Genomic DNA, 27,332 nt, shown 5'->3' with positions numbered 1-27,332 from the left:
CTTAGAAAAAACTATTTGATATTCACTTTGTTTCACAACAAATATCTAGTTACCCAGATATTTTCAGATATCAGTTGTTACTTATTATTATTATTTTTTAATTTTATCTGTATGAGTGGATTGCTTGCATGTATGTAAGTGCACCCATGTTGTTAAAAGTTAGCAGAGGTCAGAAGAGGGTATCAGACCTCCTGGAACTGGAGTTATAAATGGTTGTTAGCTCTCATGTGGGTGCTGGGAAGAGAACCTCAGTCCTCTATAAGAGCAGCTGGTACTCTTAACCACTGAGTAATCTCTCCAAACCTGATACTTTATTTATGTTTCAATACTGGTCACTATAGAATTGTGGAGCTTTTCTTGAGTTTTTTTAAAAGCCATATCTTAGGTTTATGTTTTTTTTTCCACTTTTTAGTTATTTTTTCATCGTAATATATTGTAGCTATTACAAATAAAATCTTATTGTTGATTTCTGTGGAATAAAGTCCAGGCTATAACTGTTAAGTCAATTTGTAGTCACATAGTCACACTGTATTGTCAAACTTTATTATTTATTTACTTTCCACATCATGCAACAGTAAACTTATGAATGTCAGAGGAGGGTTTTCTGGAGTTGGCTTTTTCCATCCACTGTGAGGGTTCTAGGACTCAGAATCAGATTATTAATTTTGGTGGCAGACACCCTTACCCACTAAGCTCTCTCTGTCAAATGGTTAATTTTGAGTTCATTTTATTTTAGGTAGTTATTTAGGACAAGGAATCTATTTTCTTCTGTAAGTCAGTAAGCATCTAAATGAAGTAACAGCATTCATTGAAAGGATATCTGTCTTCATTAAATTATGCATACATCTTTGTCAAAAATCAATTGAGCTTATTTATCTGGATCTGCATCTGTAATCTATTTTCTGGTCTATTGACCTTTGTGTCTGTCTTTCAACTAATACCACCATAACTTATTTAGTATAGCTATATGACAAATCCTGAATTGTAATGAAATTATTACTTCTATTTTCTTCTTTTCACAGTAATTATACCTAGTCTACATTTGCTTTACACAACACTGTTAAAAATAATTTTGTTTAAATATAAAACTTTTGAGATTTAAATAAGAATTTCAGGTCTGTAGAGATATTCTGATGGTTAAGAAACTGCCTCTGCAATTCAGTTTATGGTATCCGTATGGCTAAGGACTGAATGCAACTCCAGTTCTTAGGGATCTGATGCTTTCTTCTACCCTTAATCCACATTGCATGACATGATTATATTTACATACATGCAGTCAAAGCACCAATACACATAAAATAAAAATAAATAAATCAAAAACATTAAAAATCAATAATAAGATTTCACACCTTTGATATGTAGAACTTTCTAATATACAAATAAAGGAAGGTCTTTTTATAATATCCCATTCCCTGAAAAAGACAGGTGCGCTTATACACATACAGGCAAGATACTCGTATACCTGAAATAAAATAAATAAAATTAAATCTCATTCCCTTAATCCTTCTGGCTTATCTTTGTAACATTGTGTTTTTTTCTGCCAGTAGACCCCACATATTTTTTTTAGATTTGCATGTATATATTTTCTATTTTTGAGTTGTAGCAAAGCCTTTTGTTTTAAAGATATTGTGCATAAATCCATTACTAATATGCAGAAATAACATTGTTATGCATTGTCTTACTAATGTGACCTTACTAAAGTGATATCTTTATTCTAACAGAATATTTTTATTTCTTTTGATTATTTTTTTGCATTTTTGAAGCTCTTTGGATTTGTACATATGAACTTTTGTGCCATCTATGAATTGTGAGAGGATAATTTCTAAAATGAATATTTTTATTCAATCTTTTCTTACCCTTTAATGAGAATTTACAGCATTATTTGAATAAAAGTGATGAGAACAGGAAGCTATGCCTTTTGTCTCGATCCTAATGGAGGATCATTTAACATTTTGTCACTAACCTCAATGGTACCTTTATGTTATTATCTCATTCTCCAGATCCTACATGCAAGAATTTTTCTTTTAAAACTAATCTTTAATATAAAATGATCTTTTTAAGAGAATTCCCCATTTTTAAATTTGGTTGTTCTGTTATATAGTAAATAGAATATATTTTCTTTGACCATTTGCATTAATAAAACTATTACAAATGTTCATATATAGCCAAGTGTGGTGGTGCATGCCTGTAGCCCCAGCACTTGGGAGGCAGAGGCAGGCAGATCTCTGTGAGTTCCAGGCCAAACTGGTCTACATAGGGAGTTCCAGGACAGCTGGGGCTACAGGGAGACCCTGTTTCAAAAAGACCAAAAAAGAGATGTATACAAATGTTCATAAATGTTTTCATTAGGAAAAAAAGAATCTGTGTTTGCTATGATGTGATTTTCTTAGGGAATGTCTTCAGAGACTATTATTACTCCATATCATAATCATATTGAAAATGGCAATTGAAAATTAAGTACCTTCATTTTTCTAGTTTAATTTCATTGTGAGGGGAAGGCCTAGTATCATGCGATATGTAGATAGAAATAACAAGGAGTCAAGATAGCACAGATATTCTTCATGAATTCTTGTTTTTCTTGTGCTAAAATCAGGAAACCCTTGGCCTTCTGTGACTGTTCTGGGTGCCCTAGTTCCAAGAATTTAAGTTGAAGTTTTCACATTTTAGAAATGGATTTCAGTGTGGAAAGTAAGGAGTAAATTAAAAAGAAGTTGTCAATTGATGCTTTGAAAGAATGAATGATTTCCATTTTGTTTCATTATGATTTCTCACTTAAGGTATGACAGTACTCTTTCTATTAGATATAGTTCTTTGAAACTCATTCAAGCAAGATCCCTTGATCAGATTCCTTAAGTAGTGAAAAAGCAAAGCTTGAATTGGAGTCCTGCCATTGCTACTTCCAGATAGCAAGAAAGTAAAACCCACACACAAATGCTTAGTTTGGTCTGTTTTTTCAGTGTATCATCTCAATAATTTCTTTAGATGACAGCATTTATTTATTATTTTAAAATACCTTGAGGATATTATGAAGAACATGGTACAACTCTATGTATCTTAATTATATCAGACCTGCATGATTTCAGATTCCAACCAGAACATCTCTCTCTCTCTCTCTCATTAAATCTTTTATTTCCTTTTAAGAAACTATAATAAGAGGCTGCTCTTACAGAAGTACTCAGTTAGGATTCTAACAACCATATCAGACAGCTCATTGTGGGAGACAGGCTTGAGCCTAGGGTGAAAGTCTTATTGACAGCCATACAGCAGGCCTGAGGCAAAGGCCCGGCCACTGGAGCCACAAGAAACCACTTGTGACATTTGCTCCCATTGGCAGATCATGAGACTGATGCCTAGAGCTTGCCACTCCCTAATCACCACCTTTGTACTTCCAAAATTGTAACACTTAGATATTGCAACAGTCAGGGTCATGTGGTTTCCAGGAATCCAGTCTCTGTAATCTGAAACCCAGTATGTTAATGAGGAATGCTACCCACTATTCTGTGATAGGATTTTAAGTCTGTTATGCTAATAGGACACTGAGACTGTTATGCTAATAATGTATCCTACTTGCTGTGCTGTGATTGGAGCACTGCCCCTATATAAGCTTGTGCCTTCCTGTAATAAACAAGAACTGTGTCACTGAACCTAGTCTCCTGTGTCTGAATGCAGCTCTGCTGACACAGCCTCCTCACCAGCCCTTGGGTCTGGGAGCTGGCAGAAGCAGTGATGACAAGAGGCAGCAAAAGGCAAGCAGAAGAGCTGCCTCAGCAACAGACTAGCAGAAGAGCAGCCTCAGCACAGGGTAAGCAGAAGAGCTGCCTCAGCACCAGGCAAGCAGAAGAGCTGCCTCAGCAACAGGCAAGCAGAAGCATGGCCTCAGGCAAGGGAGAGCAGAGGAGCAGCCTCGACGTCCATGAAAATGAAGGAGTGGCACCCACAAAAATGGAGGATTGGCCACTGCTGGTGGTGACCGCAGCTCAGAATCATTTAACTTAAGCATCAAGAGATCTGGTACCTTCTGTGCCTTCTTCTGACTTCCACTGGTAGCATATGGACACACACACACACACACACACACACACACACACACCAGCACACTTGGTAGCAATCATTTTAAACTGTAAAACCACTAACAAAAGAACATAAATCAAAAGATACAGTCCTAAATAGACCATGACCAAACACAAGAGTGTAAGCGCTGAAAGACGAAGGTAGAACATTCCTTTGTTCTTAACCAGGAACATGTACGTCAAGTCCCTACAATTTCTCAGTGTGCATCGCATATTAATGAGTGGCAGAGCACAGGAGTATTAATTTCAGGTTATAAGTGTTAGAACACAAGATAATTTGCAAATGTGGAATCAGGAACTAAAGGAAATTTTATGAGTTTGCATTACTTAGTGTAATGAGAGGCATGTATAAAAGTAAATCTTAGTGCCATTTCCAAATTTGAGTAATCTTAAGTTTATGAACAAAAGTATGTATCAAAGTATAGATGACTTTAAATCTTATAAAATACTCATGGAATAAGTTATTAAAGACTATATTTTTATATAACAAAATATTTCTTCAAAACTAGCTGAATAGAGCCATTAATTCACCTAAAAATGATGAAAGAATTTTTATGGATATGGAAAAACTTGAAGAAGAGTTAAGAAAAATTTCTTCTATTCAAATGTTATCAAATACTATATTTTGAAGTGAAGCTAAAAATAGAACCCTTATTCTTTTGTATATGCTTGGCTATGAATGATTTCCTCTATTTTAAAATGGAAAAAAAATGTGATTTTGAACTATCATGGACCTCCTGGATAGCAGGACATTAGAAAAGAGGAGTACAAACTTTTTCTTTGTGTTTGACCAGCTGTGGAACTCTATAATAGTCTCCATGTGTTTCAAAAAGAAGCTTCTTTGATGAGAGGTGACAGGAAAATGTGTCTGTAATAAAAGATCCATATTTAGCATGCAATAAAACATCACATTTGTCTACGAAAGTGACAGATGTAGGGTTTTTCTCTAGGATCCATGACCTTTCTAATTATGTGTATTTGGCTGTGTTTATAATATCACACATGTGTGCCTTCCCATTGAGTTTGCCTTAAGTTCAATTAGATAGCTATTGATTACTCCCAAAATAATAGGGTCACTATTGCACTAATATAGTTTGATGTGCTGGTCATGTTGTGGTTATTATGGTTTAAAACTGGGGTTTAACCATTGACAGATTTTCTCCCTTAGCAATTTGCATAGCATCCTCTAAATCTATGAGAGCTAGTTTACAGAGAGGAGGCTTCCAAGTCAGTTACAGTGCCATTATTCTAAATCCTGTGTCTGAAGTATATACTGTTTTCATCCATAGGGTTTTATCTTAAGGTTCTGGGAGGCAATCAAGGTCAGAGCAATAGCCAATATTATTTTGGATGTTTCTTGAAATACACTGACCAAAAACTCAAAACGAATCTTCGCTTGTATGGCATCAGGTATCCCCACATATTCATCACAGAGAATAGGTGCCTGTAAGATACCCAGCCCCTAGTGATACATCTACAAAGGAACATCTATACCTAAAGCTTATGGAACACAGTGGAACATGGAGCAGAGAGAATACTGATGCATCTCTCAACTCTCACTACTGAAACTCCCTCATAAAACAGAGGGTGTTTAACACAGAAGGTCACAATTGTCCAAAGTGTAGAGAATAAGGGACTACAAAGTGTGGGTCTCTGGATAGGACTCCTATTTAAACCTCTCATTGTCGAAGAAGGAGTGGAAAGTTCGTTAAGAGCCAGGGTTGATACATGACAACTAAGAAGTGGAATAGTCCATGAAAGACTGTAAGAACAGGTTTGGTACAAGACCACAAGGAAACAGAGTCTTTTAGGCTTCTGGGAACTTGCTCATATAAACATACAACACTGGTGACAAGTGTGCACAAGACCCATGAAAATTCAGTCTGACAAAAACCCAGCATATAACTGAGGAAGTGGGCAGTAAGTCCTAAGTTTAGTTAAGGAACAATTGGAAGCTGATCACTGTTGTGTGAGGAAGAAATTGTCATCTTGAAGGTAGAGACTGCTAAACAGACTCCAGTGGATGAACTCACACTGAAGTATATCAGAGGACACAAGCCTGACTGGATAGGACTTAACATATATGTCAGAATCCATAAAATCTAGTAGGTGGTCTATGTGGGTGTTACAGGGTCTAAATATGATTAAGATGTATTATATGAAATACACAAATATTCAATAAAAGTATATGGTGAGAAAAAGAAAAGAGGAGGAAGAGAGGCTCAGACAATTTCTCAAGCATCAAGTTTTTTATTCTTTTTCTTGGCAGATTGATGACTGTTGTCTTCACAGAAGGCTTTCAGGCACATACTAAGAACTATTTTTAAGAGAGTTATCTCCATTTGTGCAGGCTTGAGGGAGCACTTCAATCAAGTAGAACCTGTTAATGTGTGAACAGGAAAAACAGGGGAAGCCAGTGTCACCAGGAGAAATCAGCTTGGCTGTTGACCAAGAAGCGTCATAGAACTTCACTCTGGGAATACAGTCCCCAGATTGTTTCAGAGAGCAGGAGGAGAACTCATCTTTTATCAGCACAATGGACTGGATGGTTTCTCCTGGTTAGGCTGGCTGAATAGAATACTGACATCTAGGTTCCAACGCCAATTTTTATTCTACAATGAGAAATGTTCCTTCTTCCAGTTGAACATATTATAATCATTAAAAATCTATTTTCTTTGAATATTTACACATTTATCAAGAATTGTTTGATAGTCATGGAATCTGTAACACTTGAATTTGTAATATTAATACTAAGAAGATGTGTGTGTGTGTGTGTGTGTGTGTGTGTGTGTGTGTAGAACTTTGTTTCTAGGGCTGGTGAGGACATACTTGAAAGCTAATGACATTATTTGCCCCTCTGACTTTCATTTTTTTCACTTTGTATTATTGATCAGTTTTTTCAACTAATATTTTTCAAAGTAGTTGATGGTTATATGAAAGAGAACATACTTTCTGAAAACTTAGAGAAACATCATATTTCCTGTAAAACATTATGCAAATTCAAAACCACAGAAATTATCTATGGAAGTAGAAAATCATTTATTTATCATTGTATGCTTAGCAGTGTGTGAATCATTAGAACCTAATTTCTATTTTTGTCAAACATCTCATAGAAACTCATTCAAGGATCATAATTATTTCTATTAGCCAAAATTTGATTTACTCTTTGCATTTCTTCATTTAATAACTTCATGTTCACAGGTAAAGAAAACCTCTCATTTCACAACTCTGTATTCAGTTCATGGCATACTTTATTTATATATATATATGTGTGTATATATTTATTTGTAAGTTTTTGTTATATTATTGGTCTTCATCATCTTTCACCACCATCTATCTTTATAAAAACTATAATATATTCCCAATAACTACATATGCTTCTGTCCCATCTCCTCTCATTTCTCAACCACAGATAATTGCATTCATAATCATTCATTCATTATTCCTTTGTTTTTAATTATCTGTGATTTGCTGGTATGTGTCTAATGAGATTACAAGTAAGATATTTTATCAATTAAGTTTAAAGAAATTCTCTAGTTTCCAGAGAGACAGAAAATGACCCGACAAATGTATCAAGGTACTTTAAAAAATTATCTGAAAATCCTATTGTTTTGATTTTAAGCTTATCTTACAATCAAGCTTTCTATATAAATTATCTATATACAAAAATGTTGTAAGTATATTATAAAATGCTTTGGTTATTTGGATGAATTTTTCTCATGCTTTCTTAGTAATACCAACATATAAAATCTTAAATAACTTTAATGTACACAATATTATAGTTCAGAGAAATATATAATGCATGTGTATCTATCAAAACATCACTGTTATCTATGTGCTAAAGATATTCATCACCTCTTATCTTTTCTTTCTGATTTCTTAATTTTCAAATTCTTTTTCATTAATTAATTTTATTTTTATTTTATGTGTATGAGTGCTATGCCTGCATATGTATAAGTGCACCCCTGTGCTTCAGTGCCTGTGGAGGACAAAAGAGGGCACAGAATCCCCTGGAACTGGAGTTATGGATGGTTCCTAACCTTCATGTTGGTACTGGGATTCGAACCTGGTTCTTCTACAAGAACAGCCAGTGCTCTTAACTGCTGAGCCATTTCTCCAGCCCTGATTTTTTACTTTTTTATGGAAATACTTAAAATAAGATGTACATACATATAAAATTTAAGTTTGCAATAAAGTATTATTAATTATAGACATTATGATTTCTATGATAAATTTTTACTGCATATTCAAAATATGTAACCTGAAAACTTAATTGTAATAGCTTCATAGAATCTGTTTAAGGTTATTGAATACATTACTAAAACCTCTAGCATATTCATGGGCAGAAAACACATTCTCCTATGATAATTTTCTCTCTTCTTCATTGTAAGGTAACTTTTCTATATCTGGTCCATATAATGCCTTGTGTTTTATTTCTTCACATCTATTTCAATCATATATTAAAGAAAAATTAGTATTATATCAAAGCACCTAAATAATAAATTATTAGCTCTGAAATACAATAGTCCTTGGTAGTGTAAAAGCCAAATTTCTTAGGATTTGGGGGAAATTTTCTAACCTTATCACCGAATTTACTACTTATGACAAGCTTAAATTATTCAAACAACTTTCACAGGTGATGCAAGATATTTCTATAACCCCATGTTCTCTGTAATCTAAGAAAATAGCTCAATAATAGTATATAAAAAGGTATTTGCTATAAAGAATCAAGAATTGTGTATAGTACAAACTAGAAATCTGTTAGTGGGAGTGAATTGAGACTCTGAAGCATTGTATTGATCTCTAGGTTCAAGTGGCCTGATACTTCGGAGGGGCAGGGCCTGCTGTGGAGAGTTAGACACAGAGGGAGGGGCTTTTGGTGCCATTTTGGAATGGAAATGGGGCACGAAAAGATGGCCCTGGTGTGTCACCTTAGTGGATGCAAGAGGGAGCATTTATTGAGACTGCAGGCCCACCATATGTAAGCAAAAGCTAACAGGGATTGTGGTGGGCACAGAAGCAATCTGGAATGGTTGGCCAAGCTGTGAGAGATGGGTGGAAGGTGTTGGGTGTTTGTCTCTAAGTCCCTCCCCTCCTCCTACCGAAGATATAAACTATGAAAAATTCAGATAAGAAATGTTATATGGTTTGTCTAATAGTGCCTGAAGCAAGAGACCCTGAGAGAACTCAGGAAACAACCTCCTATACTAAGTACACACTTAATTATTACTACTAAGGAGACTTGAAGAATTCATTAGTAACATAGGTTGACTGTGAGGTTAAAAATAATAAAAAAGTAACTATGATCAATGAAAATTGCAAAGCATGGGGCTGGGGAGAAAGCTCAGTGGATAAATGCACTTGTTGCTCTTGCAGAGGACATAAGCTTGGTTCACAGCACCTACACTGTGGCTAGATACCATCCAAAAGTCCAGTTCCAGGGTATATGACACCTTCATCTTACATCCACAGGCATTGTATGAAATGGGTGTACTTACATATGTGTAGGCAATACACCATACACATGAAAAGAAAGCAAAATAATAAAAAAGAAAAATACAAAACTTTGAAAAAAGTTCTCATACTTTGTGAAACCAACAAGTATTCTATTTCACATACACATAAAAACTAATGACAACTTTTCAGAGAACAATGCAATAGGCGACTTCATGTTTATCATGAAGGCAAATGATGTGCTGTGATAAACAACTAAGCATAGTCCATTTACTACTTTTTTAAAAAATAGAACAAAGCTGGGCATGGTGGTGCATGCCTTTAATCCCAGCACTTGGGAGGCAGAGGCAGGTGGATCTCTATGTGTTCAGGGACAGTCTGGTCTACATAGTGAGTTCCTGGCCATCTGAGACTACATGGCGGCCCTGTGTTAAGAAAGCAAAAAAAAAAAAAAAAAAAAAAAAAAAAAAAAACTATGTACCTAACTATAGATACTAAAAACAGTGATGAAATTGAGGTAAATAACTCATTGAATCAAAAAGAATTGATGAAATAGTCCTTAAAACTCAATTTGTTACTGCTTTTTCTTATCCCTTTTTAATTTTGAAAAATTTGTTTCTTGAAATCTTAAAAAAGGTTTACATAATTACTGTATTTCAGACTGATGCTTTCTTACTATATACATTGTTTCCTTAAAGACATGAATGTTCTCAAACCGTAGAATGAAATTTTTAAAGAAACACTGTAGGAATTATAAGAGTTTGCAGAAGGTGAAAATTTTAGAATAGATCTTCAGCAGTGCTAGAGTCGTATTGTGAGTTCAGTGTGGGAGACAGACTTGAGCCTAGGGTGAAAGTCTTATTGACAGCCATACAGCAGGCTTGAGGCAACGGCCCAACTACTGGAGCCACAAGGAATGCCTTGTGACATTTTGCTCTCATTGGCAGATCATGAGACTAATGCCCAGAGCTTGCCACTCCCTAATCACCACCCTTGGGTACCTCACCTTTAAACTACTTACTGTACTGTGCACCACCCTTGGATACCACACCTTTAAACTACTTGCTGTGTTGTAATTCGACCACTACTCCTATATAAGCTTGTGCCTTCCTGCAATAAACAAGAACTGCATCACTGAACCTGGTCTCCTGTGTCCAAATGCGGCTCTGCTGACACAGTCTCCTCACCAGCCCTGGGGTCTGAACCGGATGACTGATCAGGGGAACTAAGAGAGCAGGAGAGTGGCCATAGCCAGAGGAGAGCAGCCACTTGACGTCCACAACTGGCGCCCAACATGGGGCATGAAGCCTCCTGCCCCACGGAGCTGTAGCGTGTCATTTCTGTTTCCACTGATAGTCTTCCTGAACTGTTCCTGAGTCCCTTTGGGCACATCTTGCAGGGTAAGTGACCTCTGGTATAGGGAATAGTCATCCAGCTGCTGCCAGCCCCTGTGCTGCTGCACTGGATTCTCTCCTCAGGAGTAGGCAAATTAGGGTAACAGAAAAGGATGTAACTAAGGTTTTAGATGAAGTACTAGCACTTGACCCCTGGTTTACAGATACTTATTGCTGGGACCCTGAACAATGCACTTGCATTTTATTCTTGGCCTGGCATAGAGAAGTCAGGGAGGGACGCCCACAGTCTGGGCTGTTCTACCCCATTGTGACAGCCATTCTGGCTTCCCTTCAGGGGGTTTCCCCCGAAGCCCCTAAACAGGACAATCCCCTATTTAAGGAGATAGATGAGCAAATACAACAACAAGATGCTGGGGACTGCCTGTCCCAGGCATTTCCAGTTAAAACAAAACTAACGAATTCTTGTTCTGATAAAACTATGACTGTTAATGATGCTATAAAAAATAAGGAATTGGCATTTGAGAGCTCCCTTGATGAAAAACAGGAAGTTAGGGCAGCCTGTGTTCTGCCATTACACGACAATGGCTTCTTTCCACCAACTTGCACTAGCTCTAAGGAAGTTCCCCTCTGGTCCACCGACCCATCCCTTGCGGAGGAGGACTGGAAGCCCCTCCCACCTAGGACCCTGTTCTATGATTCAATGTGAGATTTCCTACAGTTCTTCCCAGTTACTGCCAATCAGGGACAACAGAACCCTAATGTCTGGAATCCATATTCTCAAGATACCTTAAGGAAGCTGCATAAGGCAGCAATTGAGGATGGCATTCACTCCCCCTGGTTTGGTCAGTTATTAGATACAATTAGTCATTTGGCCAATACCCCCCATGATTGGCAGAATATGGCCCGTGACTGCTTATAGGGAGGTGATTTCCTTTTATGGAAAGCTGCTTACCAAGATGAATGTGAACAACAGGCAGAGCGCAATAAAAATGCCAATGTCCAAAACATTGGAATCAATGCTCTAATAGGATGTGGCAATTTTGAAACCCCTGAAGCTCAGGCACAGGGACCTCCCCATTACTTTGAACAAGTATGGCTTTGCGCACTGCTTGCTTTTCAAAGTATGCCAACTCGCAGTGATACCAAATTAACCAAATTGTTACAAAAACCAGGCGAGTCTTTCTCTGATTTCATTGAGAGATGCCAACAAAGTATAAATAGAAAGATCAGTCATCAGGGAGCTGCTGATGCCTTGCTCAAGGATCTTGTATATGAAGGCTGCCCTACAGAGTGTCCTTGCCATAGGACCCATTAGACAAAAGGATGTCTCTGATTGGATTCTGGCCTGCCAAGATGTGGGGGCTGCTCGGGCCCATGCCATGGCCCTTGCTGAGGCACTGGCTGCTCATCAGCCTCAGGCCAAGCTGAAAAAAGGCCAATGTTGGGCCTGAGGGGGACAGGGCCATTAGTCACATGCTTGTCCTAATAAGATTATGAAAGAGGCCAAAGGGAGCCAGGTTCTCTCTTCAAAATGTCCAAGATGCCGCAAAGGCTTTCATTGGGCAAGAGAATGTAGGTCTAAGGTGGATACAGTTGGTAAACCCATACAAAAGGTGCCTTTAAATGGGCAATGGGGCACCTCTCAAAGAGAGGAAGTAAGGAAATACAGCCCCCACGTCCAATGGACGATGCCTATTGGTTTGCATAAGCTTAGGATGTAACTCTCCCTAGATGGCCATAAGTTTAAAGGCCTAATTGATACAGGGGCTGATATTACTGTAATCAGACAGGAAAAAGCCTTGTCTCATTGGCACCATAAGCCTGGACCCCCTATACAAGGTGTTGGGGGCTTACAAAACACTTTACAGGTCCAACGTCCCATGGTCTGGACTGACCCAGATGGCAATACAGGAGTTATTAAACCACTCCTAGCTGCAGGGCTTCCCCATAACCTGTGGGGGAGAGATATCCTCTGTAACATGGAGGTTGTTCTAACTACCAATGATAAAGAGAGGGGGAAACATGATGATGGAAGAAAAAATGAAACAAAAATTATCAAGCAATTGAAGATTAAACTCAAGAAAGCACAAGAGAGCCAGAAGGAAATAAAGCTGCTGCTCGACATGTACCGCTCTGCCCCAAAGGAACAGAGAGACAAAGTGCAGTTAATGGCAGCTGAGAAGAAGTCTAAGGCAGAGTTGGAAGATCTCAGACAAAGACTCAAGGAGTATAAGGAGAAAAAAGAGAACAAGAAAATGGCTGATGAGGATGCCCTGAGGAAGATCCGGGCTGTGGAGGAGCAGATTGAGTATCTGCAGAAGAAGCTGGCCATGGCCAAGTAGGAGGAAGAAGCTCTCCTCTTTGAGATGGATGTCACAGGCCAGGCCTTTAAAGACATGCAAGAGCAGAATATCCACTTAATGAAGCAGTTGCAGGAGAAGGATGATGCAAATTTCAAAGTCATGTCAGAGCAGATCAAGTCCAATCAGATCCATAAGTTGCTTAAAGAGGAAAAGGAGGAATTAGCAGACCAGGTTTTGACTCTAAAGACTCAGGTGGATGCCCAGTTACAAGTAGTGAGGAAAGTGGAAGAGAAGGATCACCTTCTTCAGAGTAACATCACCACAGGAGAGGAGGAGCTGGGCCTCAGGACCCAAGCCCTGGAGATAAATAAGCGCAAGGCAATGGAGGCTGCCCAGCTTGCAGACGACCTCAAAGCGCAACTGGAGATGGCACAGAAAAAGCTCCATGACTTTCAGGATGAGATAGTGGAGAACAGTGCCACCAAGGAAAAGGATTTGTTCAATTTCAAATGAGCCCAGGAGGACATCTCTAGACTTCAAAGGAAGCTGGAGACCACCAAGAAGTCAGACAATGTGCCAAAGTGTGATGAGATTCTAATGGAAGAGATAAAGGACTACAAGGCATGACTGACCTTTTCCTGCTGTAATATGTGAAAAAAGGATGCAGTGCTTACCAAGTGTTTTCATGTATTCTGTTTTGAGTGTGTGAAGATGCGCTATGACACTCGCCAGTGGAAGTGCCCCAAGCGTAATGTTGCTTTTGGTGCCAATGATTTCCATCACATCTACATTGGCTGATGCAAGTCAAGAAAGACATGCTGGCTAGACAAGCACTTAATCGGTAACCACCAGACTCTGCCTCTTCTCTCCTTGACTGTCTTATGGATCTTGCCCAGACTCTCCTCTGCAGTAGTTAGGCATCTTTAAGGAAAAGGACCCTGCTATAAGGATCCCAATTTTGTTATACAACGAGCTCTATTTGTATTAAATTTTCTAAAATTTTACTCCAATGGCCTCCCACCAGCAATAAAGCAGTGGGGGGCGTTCACTCAGGCCACTCTTGCTCCCATGGTGAGATGGAAGGACCTCTCACAAGTGAATGGAAAGGTCCACACCTATTATTAACACAAGGGCAAGGCTATGCTTGTGTCTTTCCAGATAATCTTCCAGCCCCCATCTGGATCCCAGCCCAGAACTTCAGAATTGTCTGCAATGGAAAACCTCCCTCGACAACCACCAACCCCAGAGATGGCAGACCCTAGAGGAAGTAGGGCACCTATGTGTGCCATCATTACTGCTAACTCCTGATTTTTGGACCCTGCATTGTTAAGGATCTTAATAATTTTGTTAAAACATATTTCTTTGGTTCAGTTAGCTGTCGCCCTACCTCCAGATCTTGCCAGGCATGTCTCTGCAAACAAGGACCTGCTGTTCCTTGCCCTTACCAACCTAGAGATATAAACATTAGGCTTGAGCATAGGTGTAAAATCTTACAGAACAACCATACAATGGATCTGAGACAATGGCCCAACTGCCAGAGCCAGAGGAAATGCCTTGCGATATATACTCCTGTTGGCAGACTGTGAGACTGATGCCTAGAACTTGCCACTCCCTAATCCCCATCATTACTCTAGATGGGACAACCCTGCTCCATCAGCTTTTATTGAATTCTTAGCCCCTCAAGAGGACTTTGCACAGGCCAAAGCTTGATACACTGCCTCTCGTTCTGCCGGACCATACCAAGGGACTCACCCTTTAAGGGCTGGTAGTCAATGATGGGTAAGATCCCAAGAGATGGGAAAACCTAAGACAGGCAGTGTCCATAATGCTGGGTGACCCTTGAGGTGGGGACAACAATGCTGAGGCAAAGAATCTCGACTCCCACTGGTTGGCATGGAGTTGGCACAACTTGCTCTTAAGAAAGCTTGCCATTTTGAGGGAGGGGGCTCTTGATTCAATGACCCCCTGAGCCATTGTACTTTGCTTAATATATCTGGACTGATATCAACATGCTGTGTATTCTAAATTATACCTCACCTTTAAAAATAAAAACACAGGGGGAGATGTGGGAGACAGACTTGAGCCTAGGGTGAAAGTCTTATTGACAGCCATACAGCAGGCCTGAGGCAATGGCCCAATTGCTGGAGCCACAAGGAATGCCTTGTGACATTTTGCTCCCATTGGCAGATCATTAGACTAATGCCTAGAGCTCGCCACTCCCTAATTACCACCCTTGGGTACCTCACCTTTAAACTACTTACTGTACTGTGCACCACCCTTGGATACCTCACCTTTAAACTACTTGCTGTGCTGTGATTGAACCACTACCCCTATATAAGCTTGTGCCTTCCTGCAATAAACCAGAACTGCATCACTGAACCTGGTCTTCTGTGTCTGAATGCAGCTCCACTGACACAGTCTCCTCACCAGCCCTGGGGTCTGGACCGGATGGCTGATCAGGAGAACTAAGAGAGCAGGAGAGTAGCCATAGCTGGAGGAGAGCAGCCACTTGATGACCACAGTTCATTGGAGACAGTTTGAATCTAAGTCTTTAATTACAGGAAACTGTATAGTATTATTAAATTGAAAAATACATATACCATAATATAATTTCTGCAAATTTTATACTATATAGAATATTTTTGGCAGAGCAAGATTACAAAAGCTTTCAGGTAGAATTGTTTCCCATGGCATTTGTCACTTTTTACAACATATTTTTGTTGATTCTTCCAGATTTTACTTTGAGCACATACAGATCCCTCTGACATCTTTACCTGCATTCTCTTACTCTACCCTTGATTTCATATCCTATATTATCACTTTTCTTTTGAAAATATCTATTGTGTCTGTTCTGCATTATCAAATGCTCTTGAGTGTGGGTCTATTCCTTGGAGTCTGGACAACATACCACATATTACAGCCCTAAAGAAAACTGTCTCTCTCTCTCCTGAACAACTATAAATTGCAAATAGATTATCTACTAGGACTGGAGTTACTTGCCTGACTCCACTATGTTTTTTACTGGCTTGTGCTTGCAATCATTTTGTACACGCTGCCACAAGTGCTGTGGATTCACATGTGCAACCTCCCGGTGAGGTCCAAAAAAGAGAATTTTCTTATGTACCTACCACCTCACTGCTGCTGAGAGAGCAAAATGGTATAGCAACTATGGAAATTAGTGTTGATGTTCCTTAAAAAGTTAAAAATGAATCTACCATATGATATGTCCAAACATTCTTGGTTATATACTCCAAACTCTATATCCTGCTACAGAGATACTTGTCAATTTATGTTTATTCCTGCTCTATTCACAATAGACAGAAAATAAAATACCTAGATGTCCATCAACAGATGAATACATAAAAGTATGGTACATTTACACAATGGAATATTATTCAAGAAAATATTATTAAAGAAAAATAAAATTATAAAATATGCAGCAAGAAGATGATCAGGGAACAATCATCCAAAGTGAGGTAACAGACTAAGAAAGTCTGACATCACATGTTCTCTGTTTAAGTGGATGTTATCTATGACTCTTTCAAGAGGGGTTTTCAGTTGGAAAATCCACAAAGGCTAGAAAACTAGTCAGGTACCATGGGAGGATTATTCATGGGAGGGCAAATAATCCAGTGATACTGAGAGAACAGGACAGAAGAAGGAGTAAGGGGAGGAATAGCTAATACTAGAGGCTTTTGAAAAACTCATATGGAAAAGTAATACTGAAGAAGCTTCTTAAAATATATTCATATGTGATAGAAAAGTAGTTTTGATATAGTTACCAAATAAAGTGTTTCAGTGGCCTTATTGAACACCACATGTTTGAAGTAAAAACTCCATTGCCAGGAATGGACTTCTAGTTTTGGAGTTGCTGAATAGGAATTTCTCATAGACCCTCAAGGAGTACTGGCTATTGCCATTGCATTGGGTTACCCACCAGAACTTGATGATAGGACCCTACTGTTCAGGATACTACGTATCTGAGTCATAGAACAAACAAGGAGAAATTAATCTGAGGTTGGTCTCAAAGCTTCATCTCAAGTGACTATATTTCATAGTACTAAAGATGTTATGGATGCTACTGGAATGCAAAGGCAGTCAGAGAAAGGTAAGGTAACCTTACCCAACTATAAACCCTTGTAGCTACAATAATGTCCAGGCAACAGTGGCCATGGATACAATAGTGGCAGGAATGAGAAATGTTAAGGGACTGGATAACCATTTTCTGATTGGATTTATGCTGCACTTCTCAAGATGGAAACGATACCTGTCACTGTTTTCAGGGACCATTATCTATTTCTTTATGGGTCACGGGCCATAAGGAAGAAATTTCTGCTATTATTCTGCCAAATAGACACAATATTAAACTGACTGAAAATGATTTACTGTTATGCTCATAGATTACTGAATACTCATCTCTCACTAGCAAATCCTCGTGCTGTGAATGGCAATTAACGCAGATGCTTGCAGTTGGTCAATATGGAGAGAATAAGAGACTGAGCAGTGCTCAGCCCTAAATGGGACACCTACATCCCATCCTGTTGCAAAGACTCAAGGACCATTATGGATGACAGCAAGGAATGATTGGAATCTAAGTCTTAACCCATCTCAATAAAGTGTATAGGTAGCAGTCTGCTGGTAAAAATATAAACATGAAAAATTTAAATAAATCATCAATGCATCGTTTATTACATGATCTGTTCTTTTGAAACTGTTTCATCATAAATGGTTCAAGATAATATGCCCATAAAGAGAAAGTAAAACATTTCATTTCCAAGATAGTAAAATAAAATATGAAGACTTTAAAGAATTTTTCTATCACTATTAATATTATAATTTCTGCAAGAGAATTCTGACATTTGAAAAATAAAGTATTTCAATTGGGAGAAACCCCCCAACAATATTTTCTATATTTTGCCTCCAGAAATAATTCATTCTTGTGTACATATTACCTGAAATATCTACAGCTTTTTTATTATGACTTTAAATTGAGGTTTATACATTCACAACCCATTTATTCTTATTGAACATGCATGACAGTTTTGTGTAAAGCCATTTGTAAATCATTTTTGGAGTATCAAAATAAAAATTTGTGATTCATTTCAGATACAAAGATCTTAATCTCTAGAATACAGACCTTCTCCAGGCCAAAGGGGATTGTGAAGGAAATGGAGTCAGGATTATGCAAACTATTCTAGTTTGAAAACTTACAGAATTTCCATGTACTAGAGGATTGTTTTCAAGCACAATGTTATTGGAACATGTTAAGAATCTATTGGACATGGAACTGGTAGGATAGGCTTAGATTATTGTAGGATTGTCACACCTCTAGTTTCTTTGTCTTCCTTTCTTTGTTTCTCTTAATTTATTGAGCTATTTCCTCTAGTCTCATGTTCTCTGCTATTGTTATGTAACTATACCCATCCCTTTCATAGTCAATAGCAATTTATCTGACTGTTTCCTGGAACCTTCATATATGACTGAGATTAAATTTATTCCAATTATTTTTATTTTTTTCTTGTATTTCTTTATAGTGACTGAAATCTAACCAAAATAAATGCATATATACTACTTTTTGTTTGTTTCAACCATTCTCCTGCTGTGAATTTCTACCATAATATTATTTAATGATTTTCAATTAAGAGAGATATTTAGGCAAGTGTAATGTCTTAACAGGTTAAGGTACTTACTGACAAACATGAATACCTGAGATTTATACCCTGGACCACCAGATTGAAGGAGAAAGATTCCTGAAAGTTGTCCTCTGACCTCCACTTGTTCATCATGGCATGGGCACACTGCCCTCAGACATAACTGATATAATAAAAAATATAAATTAAAATCTAGAGATATTTGCAGTGCAGATTTTACATGATATATATTTGCTTAAGTGTGCTTATATAAATGAATACATAATGATAAAACAAAAGATTAACATTTAAAAGATGATTTTGCTAAGTTAGGTCCTTATGTTTTATTAATTTGTTATAATTTGTTTAAAGGATTTCAGAAAGAATTGTTTTGTTTTTCTTTGTTTTTTAAATTTCATTCATTTTTGTTTGCTTGCTTGTTTGCTTTGAGACAGTCTGCCTATATCCCCAGCTGGCCTGAAGCTTGCTGTGTAGACCAAGCTAGCCTATAACTCACAGAAATCAGCCTGCCTCTGCCTCTTGAGTGCTGGGATTAAAGCTTTACACCACCATGCCTAGCACAGAAAGATTTTTTTTTTTTTTCTTAAAAGGCACTAAGAAATAACAGTGTGATACCTTTCTCAAAGGGACATTCACTTCAAGAACTGATTTTAAGAGATTGGAAGATGTTTTAACTTTTGAATTTGGATAAGGTATATTCAGAGTTATACACAGAATACTATAGATTCAGAGAGCTCACTGTCTTGCTCCTTCCATCCCACTGTGGATGTATTATGAAACAAAGTTGAAATTTAGGTTAACACTTCTCAACAGGGAGAAAAGCTGCTCTTTGCAATTAAATCTTTATGAAAGCATGTCATGAAGCTGTATAGACAGGAAAATTTCTCTGAGTTCAGGAACTTGTCTTCATTGTGCTTTCAACCTATGTCAGAGAAGGGGAATGTAGGAAATAGGGACAATCTCCAGAGCGACTTTGATATCTGTAATTATTAAACATCAAACTACAAAACAAAACAACAAAAAAAAAACACAAGAACTCTGAGAGGAAAGTCGTTGAAGCTCCATCGAGGTATATATCTCTACAGAGGATCTAGAGATGGTAAGCCAGAAAAATGCTGGCAAATAAAAACATAGCAGAGAACAATAGCAGCAGAATTCTCTCACAAGAGGCATAACACTGTGCCCATGATCACAGGAGTCCTATGGGCCAGTGACTTGGCTTCTAAGATCAAGACATTAATACTGGCAATAACAACATAAGGGTGACAAAGCTTTAATTATCTTGCAATAGCTTTGGAGCTCATTGAGTCCTGTGATGAATGAATGGAGGAATGCAGCATTGGAGATAATGAGAGAAAGTGCCACTGAGTGACAAAGTTGTTGAGTTATGAGGCATAGACTGAATCATCTCTTCCTTTGGTCCAAAATGAAGTCAGTGGACATAAGGTGCTTCTTCAAAGTCCTTTTGGAAGAAATTTAATTTGCTTCTAATAAGAAGGGCTAAGAGATGAAAAATGTCTATCTCGGTCAACAAGGGACCAAAAATATGGAAATGCAAATTTTCATGACTATATCTAAAAATACAAATGTGTGACCCAAATAAGTAGAAATGTGACTGAACTATAACTTTTAGTGATGTATCAATACAAAGATAGCATCAGTCTTTAACATTAATGTAATAAAACCATATACAAGCGATTGTGATGGTTTGAGTGAATGTCTTCCATAGGCTCCAAGAATTTGAACATTTTGTCCATGTTGGTGGCAGTTTGAGGAGGTTTAGAGGGTATTAACTTGCTGGAGGATCGGCTTTGAGAATTCCTAGCTGCATCCTATTTCAGTTTGTCTCTCTGCTTCCTGTGCTTGCTTGAAGATGTGAGCTTTCAGCTTTCTTCTCTGGCTGTCTCCTGCCACACCTCTCTGCCATTATGAACTATCCTTATCAAACCATAAGTCCAATGAACTCTTCCTTCTTTAAATTGCCTTAGTCATACCATTTAATCACAGCAATGAAAAATAGCTAATACACATATATAATGTACTTCTTTTATGAATATTGTTTTGAATCTATTTTTTATATCATGCCTTTCATTTTAAATATTTAGATTTGATGTATACTGTAGAGTCTATAACTAACCTTCATCATTTTCTTGTTTCCCTTTAAATGCTGTAAGTTCTTGTCAAATTTAGACACTGCTTTGGGATTTGCTTAACATATGGCTACAAAGACATTTATACACACTGTCATATATCAAGTTGTTGCACCTTTCATATTTGTTCCCTTAGCAAATTATACATTTTGTATTTGTTTACACAGCAAATACAGATTTAATATTTTAAAGTCTGTGAAGTATAAGAAGTACACAGATAGTTGACTTTCACAGATTAGTTACATTTTTCAAGTCTTTTTGGTTGGCACATTTTTGCCTCATTCATTTGTGATGTCAACTATTCAATAAGAATTTTTCTATGTCTAAATAACTCTGATTCTGATCACTTTTGACATTTCTGTCACATTGTAGTGATTTTTTTTTCTTTCAGTAGTGTTACACATTTGAAGAGTTATCATTTGAAATACAGCTCATATATATTAGCTACAATTTATTTTTCAGATGGATTTTTCATAAACCATAAAGATTCTCTACATATAGCCAATGACATATTAAATGGAGACAACCTGATTTTTCTAAAAGAAGGAATGCAACAAGGATGCTAATTCTCTCCTGTCTTATTTAAGAAAGTCCTCCAAGTCTTACTTATAGCAATTAGACATGGGAACAAAACATAAATAAGATAAAGATAGAAAAGGAAGATTAAATTATACTTACTAGACTATACTAGACTCTACTAGAAAACCCTTAGAGCTAATAAACACTGAAACATTCATTACAGGATAAAAGATTAATATAAAAAGCAGAAGGAAATTAGAAAAAAATACCCCATTCATAATAGATTGAAAAATAGGACAGTGTCAACATTATATATGATTTACATTGTTTTTCTGAATCATTGTTTTACTTTAATTAGGTGAAATAGTGAAAGCCATAGCATCATAAAATATATTCATATTTTTTCAAAATAACACCATATATGTGGTAGCCCTTTCCTAACACCAGTTCAAGATAATGGAGTTACAAATTATAAAACATTGGTGTTATTATACTAAGAACACTCCATTTCTCAAAGTAGATGCTTACATGATCTCATCTTTCTTCTTATGACAGTGGAAGGTCTCCATTCCATTGTTTGCTGAGAAGAAGGTTATGTTGAGGTAAAGAAGCATGCTGATGGCATTATTTAGAACTATTTTACTTGTTATAATGTGTTTCAAACAGAGATCTTCAGCTTACAACACAGACTCACTGTGCCTCCCATGGTGAAAGATCATCTGCTTGTTTTCTTATCTTGAAGATATTTTTTATTTTATTTATTATTTTTATTTTATGTGTGTGAGACTATTGCCTGCCTGCATATAAGTGCACCCTTATTGTGCAATGCTCAAAGAGGGCAGACGAGTACATAGATTCCATTGGAACTGCAGTTACAGACAGTTGTTAGCTGTCATGTGAGTTCAGGGAATCAAACCTGGGTTTTCAGTAAGTAACTGCTCTTAACTGCTGAGTCATCTTTCCAGCCCCTTGAAGATATTTTTAAATTAAATAAATTCACATCAATATATCCAATATCTTCTCCATGCATAAAATTATTTTGTGTTCATCAGTGATGAAATAAATTTAAAATTCTTAGCTCATACTTAGGATTCATCTAATAGTTCTTCAAAACTTGAAATTTTGTTTGAAAAGACATGAATTTATCTGTAGAAATTAAGATCTCTTGTTATTATACTAAAATATTAACTTTTTTAAATACATGTAAATATGCATATGTATTTGGATGGCAGCTAATATATTGTACCATACAGTTATACATTTGTATGATAGCTGTTTAGGTTCTATGAGTTAATCTATACAAGCCAAAACTAATCTCAAACTGTGTTCTTAACTGCTGAGCCATCTGAGGAAGACATAAGAAGATGGAAAGAACTCCCATGCTCATGGATTGGAAGAATTAATATTGTGAAAATGACCATCTTACCAAAAGCCATTTATAGAGTTAATGCAATGCCAATCAAAATCCTCAAGACATTTTTCACAGAATTGAAAAAAAATCCCAATATTCTTATGGAAGCATAAAACAACTTGCTAGCCAAAGCAACCCTGAGCATTAAGAGTTGTATTATAGTATAATATCAAACTGTATTACAGAGCTTTAGTCATAAAAACAACATTGTTCTGGCACCAAAATAGACCCATAGATCAATGGAACAAAATTGAAGACCCAAATATGACTATATGCAATTTCAACCACCTGATATTTGACAAAGGGGCCAAGAACATTCCCTGGAGAAAGACAGCATGCTCAGTAAATGGTGCTTGTAAAACTGGATCTCTGCCTGTTAAAAAATGAAACTAAACCCCTATCTTTCACCTTGCACAAAAGTCAACTCCAAATGGATCAAAGACCTCAATGTGAACCCTGCTTCTGTAATCAAAAGAAGCCACCAAGGAAGTGAAGGGAAAACTCACAGAATGGGAGAAATTCTTCACCAGCGACACATCTGAAAGAAGCTGTTATCCGAGTTCGGTCAGGGTCACTTAAGCTATCAGACCAACCATATAGCATATTTTTATCTGAATTTATTATAGTTTATACTGGTTGGCATAACTGACAAAGAGACAAACACCAGGTGCTCAACTCTGTGCCATGGCTCAGAACCTGCCATTCCAGATTGCAAGCCTGCAACTCCAGATCGCTCCCATGGCCTGCCCATATTCACTGCTATGTTTTGCCCACGCCTAGTGGGTCCATAGTCTCGCCACAGGTCCGTAAATGCCAGGCCATACATTCGCTCCTGTCCAAGATGGTGCCCAGAAGCCCCTCCCTCTGTGGCTAACTCTCTTCAGTCAATTCTCTGCAGCAGGCCCTGCCCTTCAGAAGAATCATGCCCTGGGGACACACTCCACCCCTTTCCACTGCTCTTACAATCTTTCTACTAATCTTCTTAGGCCTCCCCATTAATCATCTTTAAGCCATAGTCAATGATCTATCTCAGTGCTGTTTCTTTTGTTATAAAGAGAAATAGAAGGAAGTAGACACATCTAAACAATCACGAATGTAAATACAAATGGCTAGAAGATATCCCAGTAGGAGTACTATATTCATTAAACAGTATACTTGTACTCACTAGGGCCTATAGCCTTTCTTGACACAAGGCTTTGGCTTGGTCTACAGCACCAGATGTGTGTTCCACCCACAGGGCTGGGCCTGATCCAATTAGAAATTTGTCAGTTGTACATATGCTGGTCTAGCCATTATTGCACTTGCAGGCATTGCTTGGTATGTCCATAGTGTGCAGCATGTGGTGTCCATTGTTGAGTAGAATCATAGGGGATCCTTTCTTCCCCAACCACCTTCATAGCACCTTCGGGCACTATGAATGTCACCCTTCCAGCAGCATGGAGGTTTTTGGCTTAGTCTCAGCTCCATCTCTTCTCTACCTCCTGCACTCACATCATGCAGTGTCTTCAGCAACATGGACATGCCTACCTTTCTAGTGTACAACCGGCATTAGTGACAATTGCTTTGGTGAACTGAGGACCTCTAGGATCTTTCTCAGACCAAAAGCTTATAGGGAGGCACCCCACCCCTGATACTGTAGATTTTCTTAAGAGTTGTATAGTTTGGGAGCCTTTGTTTTTATCTTGCCCAACCATAAAACTCCCAAGAATCTTACAGCTATAGCTGGCATTTACTTCTTCAGGTATCTTTCAAATGGGTTTCACATCTGTAAGGAACTTTTCACATCTGTAGGAACTTTAACATCCTATAATAAATCAATCGTTGACAAGGTCTAACACAGCATGGAAAGGTTTTATCCACTCGTTATTAACTGTCTTCTCCATAGATCTTGGTTAGGTACCATAGCATGGGTACAAGACATTAATTTGGTTAGTTCTTCACTATCTTTAGTTTTTCCTTTGTAGTCATTTTGCACTTGGGGCATTTTACATGGAGTCTCTTTATATTCTTTTATTCTTGACACACTTACAGATATTGACTCCAGATACCTGATCCTGCACTGGGCTAAGGAGGCAGGGGGTTCCTCCTGTCCCTGTTGCACCTGTTGGTTCCCTGAGTCAAGCAGGCCCAGGGTCCGCCTCCTGACTATAGCCATATCTGTCATTTCTCCATTGACCATACCAGGTTTCAGGGGGAGAACTTGATGGGAAAAACTGCTTCCACCACCAGTATAGCCTTTATCAGAAGAGAAATGCATTTCATTTAATCCTGAGGATTCTTAACCACCACTGGAACAGTTTTTATCCTTTGAATGCCTTTTGTAAACTGTTCTTCTGTTTTTAAAGCCTTTAAGAAACTCATTAGTGCTGAATTTAGTTTTCTACCAATTTTTTTTTTTTTTTCTGGGAATTTGGGCTTAATATAAGTCTTGCCACATTTGTCTTCGAGTAACCCAAATGGATCATTCCTTCTGTCTGGTCTCGTTTATATCTCTTGTAGCATGTTCTATTATTCTACAGACACATTTCACATATTGGACAGAGTCACTTAGATCTCCTAAAGCCTCTCTTACTTGGTAAAGATCCTGTCCTATTAAAGGTCTTAGCAAAACCATTAAAGCTCCATGCCATTCTTGAGGTCCCAGCTGAATTAAGCTTTCCTTAATCTCTCTGGTGAACACAGTCTTATCTGACCCAGTGAACTGGCCATCACATATTGGTTACTCATACCTAGTTCTCTCAGTAATGCCTGCCCGTCCTTTATAGTTCTCCAGCCCCTGCAAATCATGTTAGTCTCCCTGGTGACAACCATGCATCTTTAATACCTTCAACCAGCCATCCCATTAAGGATTTCTCCCCCCTGCATTGGCTTAGTTTGAACAGCCTATATCACAAGGACCAATGGGTGGCTATATAACTCAGCTGTGAAGCTTCCAAAGGACTTAGACTGTCATTTGCTCCCATGTCCCATATTCTCACAAGCCACATGCCTAGGAGCTGTCTGTTTGCTTCCTTTTAAGTTTTCCATAGTTTTAAAATTTTCAGCATGGAGTATTTCCTAGCTACAGCACTGTTAGCTTTTATTCCCTTTTTTATCAACAGTTGAATCTGAGGGACAGCTTTAGCTACTTTTTTTCACTACTATCTCTCTTTTCCTCTGAGTCCTTGGACCTTACATAAGTTAAAGTGTCCTTTTTTTTTTTTTTTTTTTTTTTTTCCCTCTCTCTCTCAAGTGCTACAGCTGGATCTGCCTGGACCTTCCTAGCCTTTTCAGCTTCCCCTGCCTGGGGCACATCTTTTATTATGCAAGGTGGCCACTCTCTGGGTTCTCCCTTTGTGTCCAGAGCCAGTAAAAGATTTTCTAGCCTCTGGAAAAGCTGTAACAAATCTTCACATTTACAACAAAGCTGTGGCCCATGTTTCTGCATGGCTGGCCCATTTTTAGTTACATATTCTATAATCCATTTTAAAAACCACGTCAGTGATGCCATCAGCTCTCTAGCTTTTTCCAAACTCCCACAGTTTGTTATTTTTAGCAACTTCATCCTGCTGACTTGTGCCAATTTTGTCACCTGAGTTCTCTTGGCATCTCTTGCACTATCAGACAAACAATATATCATATTTTTATGTGAATCTATTATATTTTATACTGTAGTGGGGGAGTAACTCAGGTGCCCAGCTCTGTGCCATGGCTCAGAGCCCACCATTACAGATCATGAGCCCACCACTCTAGATCACTCCCAGGACCCACCCACAATCTCCACTAGCTTTCACCCATGCCTCTTGGACCCATAGTCTCACCTCAGGCAGGTAAAACCAGGCCATTCATTCTTGTGAGCTCTGATCTTGGCTCATGTCCAAGATGGAGCCCAGAAGTCCCTCCCTCCATAGCTACCTGTCTGCAGTCTATTCTTCACAGTAGGCCCCACACCTTGGAAGAACCAGTCCCTGGGGAAAGACATTTACCATCCAAAACATATAACAACTCAGAAAATAAAGACTCAAGAAAGGAACTAAATTAAAAGACGGGCTAAGGATTTGAACAGAGAGTTCTCAAAAGAAGAAAAAAGATGGCTAAGAAGCTTTCTTAAAATGTGTTCAACATCACTAGTAATCAGGAAAAAGCAAATTAAAACCACTTTAGGATTTCATCTTACCTCAGTCAGACTGGCTAAAACCAAGAGAACAAATGAAACCAAATGTTGGAGAGGATGTGGGGAAAGAGGAACACTCATCCACTGCTGTACTGAATGTATTAGGAATTTATTAGGAATTTAGAAATCAGAAATTAAAGATGAATATTAACTCTGTAAACTCTGAAACCAAACTGAACATTGCTGTGACACTGTGTGAAATAGTTAAGTAGATAAGAAGCTAAGTTGTAACCCAGCAACCAAACAGAACCTATGTGAGTTGAGTG

At 37.9% G+C, this 27,332-nt stretch overlaps 1 pseudogene; it reads left to right on the top strand.

Moving 5' to 3' along the window:
* The first annotated feature begins 12,858 nt into the window (after positions 1-12,858).
* On the top strand, positions 12,859-13,980 carry LOC103746835 (annotated as a pseudogene).
* The last annotated feature ends 13,352 nt before the right edge of the window (positions 13,981-27,332 follow it).

Source organism: Nannospalax galili, unplaced genomic scaffold (genome assembly GCF_000622305.1).
Source record: "Nannospalax galili isolate Female #2095 unplaced genomic scaffold, S.galili_v1.0 scaffold140, whole genome shotgun sequence".
Classification (NCBI taxonomy): domain Eukaryota; kingdom Metazoa; phylum Chordata; class Mammalia; order Rodentia; family Spalacidae; genus Nannospalax; species Nannospalax galili.
The sequence above is the reverse complement of the archived record's forward strand: the minus strand, read 5'-3'. Positions and strand labels throughout refer to the sequence as shown.